The sequence below is a fragment of the Thunnus albacares genome, chromosome 15 (genome assembly GCF_914725855.1).
Source record: "Thunnus albacares chromosome 15, fThuAlb1.1, whole genome shotgun sequence".
In the NCBI taxonomy this organism is placed as follows: domain Eukaryota; kingdom Metazoa; phylum Chordata; class Actinopteri; order Scombriformes; family Scombridae; genus Thunnus; species Thunnus albacares.
The window spans coordinates 7649782-7654172 of record NC_058120.1 but is presented as its reverse complement, the minus strand read 5'-3'; positions in this window follow the sequence as shown (position 1 = coordinate 7654172).

The window sequence follows — 4391 nt, the reverse complement described above, 5'->3', positions numbered from 1 at the left end:
GACATTTCCCTTACACATGTTCAATTATAAATTTAACTATTTTGTAGTGTAACTCAGGCATTTGACACTGTAAGGAGCACTTTGCAGAAGCAGAATTAGCGGCTATTTAATAAAAACATAAAATATAGCACATATAAAGAGACAGAAAGAAGGTCTGACTTTTGTACTATGGTCAGGATTACCTGCCTCACCTGTTTCCAATCAACGTGATTATCTCCCAGATTAACACATTCAGCCTCCCTACACACCTTTCTCACATCATACATTAAAGATGAGTCCTGTTTTCATACTACATATTCATTTTGAGAAGGTTTTAGGTACGTGGTGTGTTCAGACTGGGAGAATAACAAAATTAAATATATTCAGAGTAGTCAGTATGCATAATGGTAGTGTTGCATTTAGGTGTATAAGTTAGCCAAACCAGCCAAACCATGTACAATTCCAGTTCCTTCAAAATAGCACATCTAAATGGAATGAAGTCATTATTACAGTAGAGTTATTAAAAAACTGTTACACTATGGTTTTACTGGAATCACATATAAATGGTTTTACAATTATATTCATAATCGACAACAGTTTGTTATCATTAATGGATGGTCATCGAATTGTGCCATTTTAACATGTGGGGTCCCACAGGGATCAATTCTAGGACCACTCATATTCCTTATTTATATTAATGACCTGGCTGCAGCATTGACCTCCTCATTCCCAGTACTTTTTGCCGATGATACCAATTTATTTCTCTCACATACTAAATTCTCTGTACCTATGGCCAAAGCTACTTCTGATATAGGAAATATTTCCAAATGGTTTAAATTAAACAAATTAGCTCTCTGTCAAAAAATCCAATTTTATCATATTTACATCAAAAAATAAAAAAATATTGTAAATTGAACTCTTGTCTCTCCATCGGAAATAACCCAGCTACCCAGGTCTCATCCACAAGTTTCCTTAGAATACTGATTGATGAAACTCTAAGCTGAAAGAGCCATATTCACTTTGTTTGCAATAAAAAGCCCAAGTCTATTGGCATCATCAGCAAATTTCAAAGTTTGGTTCTTCAGAATTGTTTATTAACTCTTTATTACAGCTTAATTTATCCATACCTCATATATTGCAATATCATTTGGGGATCTACTTATTCCACCCACCTTTGTAAGCTTTATATTATGCAAAAAGTTTTGCAGAATTGCCACATTTGGCATTTTTCCAGCCTAACGGGGATGTACACAACTATAAGACATGCCAAATGGTTACACCTCCCAATGTTCCATACTGGGCTCTGTGAATTCTCTATTCAAATTGCATTTCAGTCTACTTCTCTCAAGAATTTCAAATATAAGCTTAGGACCTGTCTGATGAACCAAACTAAACTATTCGAACTGATCATATCTGACTATAATTGGCCTGTCTCTCTCTCTCTCTCTTTCATAAGGAGTTGACTTAAAACAAGTGTGCTTCAGTAGGCATGTGCACACACTAGCATGCATGCTCACACACATATAGACACACACACACACACACACTCACGCATACACTAAAACACACACACCCTCATTACATTATTTGCTTGATTTATGCTGCCTACTTTATGTTTGCTTTTTGATCCTAAGGTCGCTTGTTTGCTTATTTTTGTGGAAAAACATATCATACACAAATTATTATTCAAAGCAGAGCTGTCTTATATGTGTGGATGGGGTCTTTAGATTTTTAAGAAATACGTTGAAGAAAATGCAACGTACTTCAACATACTTTACCAAAAATGGAAAGGGAAATTCCAACTTGTTATTCCTGTCTGTGATTCTGCCTGGTGATTATAGCAATGTGTCATCGGCATGGTAACGGAAAGATATGAAGAGGTCATTAATGGTTTGTCCAAGATGGAGCACATGTATAGAGGTTACTGGAGCCCTAATGTGTACTGTACTATATACAGCATGATTCATGACTGTTCACAGACATGGATAATGTCTACCAAGTGGACCAGTGCAAACAATCCCTATTCTTCCCTGCCCATTGTCAATGTTTGTCCTTTCCTCCTTTAGACTTTTGTGTACTTACATGCTTGTGGTGTTTCCTATTTTTCTTCATTTGCCATTTCTTTGACTAATCTATCATAGCACTGTATAAATCTGAAGACCCCCCCCCCCTGCAAAAACTGGAATATCTATTTCCTTACCACAAGCCCCCCTCCTCTCTTTTTCTCTGCTTCTCATCACAGTAGGTTACCCTTCACCCTTATCCCTCACCTCCTCTATCCCTCTCTCAGCTCATTCCGTGCTGGGTCTCTCGGTCTTCCCTATTGCCCCCTCCACCCCAACCCCACCCCTACACCCCCCTCTTTCTCCCCCACCTTCTCATTGTCTCACCTCCCCTTCGATCTTACCCTCATTTTCCAACTTTCCATTTTACCTCCACTGACCCCATTTTCTTCTCATCTTTTGCTCGTTCCTACTCCCCTTCAGTCATTTCTCATCCATTTGTCTGAGGTGACCCCTATCTGCTCCCTCCCTCTCTCTTTTTCCTCTTCTTTTTGTTCCCTTCATCCCTCCATCCTCTGGTAACCCTCATCTTTTCCTCCTCCTTTTTGCCTTCCCCTCATTCTCTGCTCCATTACCCATGTCTATATATCTGTTTTTCTATCCCTCTATCCATCTATTGGTATTTATCTGCCTTCAATAATATCATTTGACACCCTTCCATCTTGTCCCCGAAATCAATCGCTCTTTCGCTCTCCCTTTCATCTCTCCGTTCAGCTCTCCCTTGCTCTCTCCTGTTATCTCTCTTTCGATCTACCTCTCTATCCAATAGTACTTATCTGCCTTCACTTTTACCATTCAACACCCTTTCACCTTGTCCTCTGATTCAATCTTCCCTTCACTATCTCTCCTCCCCCTGCCTCCTTTCCTCCCTCATTCAATCTTTGTCCCCATCTGTACTCATCTTTTATTACTTCTTTCTTTCTCTCAATTTATCTCAATCAGTCTATTTTTTCTGGTCTTTCTGTCTTTCTTTCTGATGAGACGTAAGATCGTTTCTCACTTGATTTAAACTTGTTATTATTTATAGTTTTTGTTATTCATCAGCTTCTTGTCAAAAGTAAGAAACACTTACACAGCAATTTTGATCTTTTCACCATGTGTTCAAAAGATTTACTTTTCTACATTACATATTTCAAAATAGCCAAAATGTGTGACCAAAACAAAAAAAAAAAACTCATCTCAACACGTTTTCACCATTGATATAAACCTGTGTAATTGCATCAAGAATGTATTTGCTGGGCCAGGTTAATGTCCTAACAAATCAGAGCTGATCATTTATTACAGAAACAGTAATCACTAGGTTAACACAGTAGAAGTATTGAAACATTACCATACTGCAATGACTTCTATCAATAATATCAATATCTAATTCTTAATAAAAATATACAGTATATAGATTTTATATATATTATACATTCAAAGCAAAGTTACAAAAGAAACAATAACTCTACATGATCCAAGATCATGGATTCTCTATTCTTAAATAAGCTACAAGTAATTTGAGATCAAGGCATCAAAGGTGCAACATCTTGAGCAAAATGTCCAAAAAGAAAATCCTCTGTACATGTGTCTGCCGCAGTCAGAGGTGATGTATCCTTTATGTTGCCAGACACTATACAGTTCCATATTGTTGGCTGAGCCAGTTTACTCCTCAATTTACTGCTGGAGAGGTATTTACATCTCACCTATACAGACAACCCTTCAGGAAAGAGAGCGCATTTCTCTCTCCATCCTCTCACTGTGTAATTGTCCTCCAGGACACTGTAACACACACACCAGGTATAATGTCATCACAGGCTATCATCAGTGGCCAGATCACTCTAATCTCTGTCCAATCCTATCAAGGACACCAAGACATTTACACACACACACGCCTGAAAACCCAAGTACATTCATACACTAAATACAGTACTTTTTCCCCCCTCAACTTACGCATACAGATGTGTAGGATGCAACACATCTGTTTTAACAGAAGGCTCAGGTGGCACCTGCAAATTTGATCGCCATCACAGAGGGATCAAACACAATACTTCCTCTTTGCTTTCTAATAACTCCATTTGCACATTGACATCACAAGTGAGTCAGTGCTGAGTTATCAAGAGTTTGACAGCAGTGCCTTCTGAACACACAGGCTTACATAGGCCCTGGGCCCAAAGGGTTTGGAGGACCACACAGACAATAGGGCTGAAGAGGCCCCTGCACAAATATAATGGTGTGGCTGCTTGGCTGACCTTGTCTAGCTCAGCCGAGCTGCACATGCTAAAATCAAGTTGTGGTTTTCCCATAGACTGAAAAAAATAACGGACATAGCCACTGTGACATCACCCATTGGTTTGTGGACTCCCATTT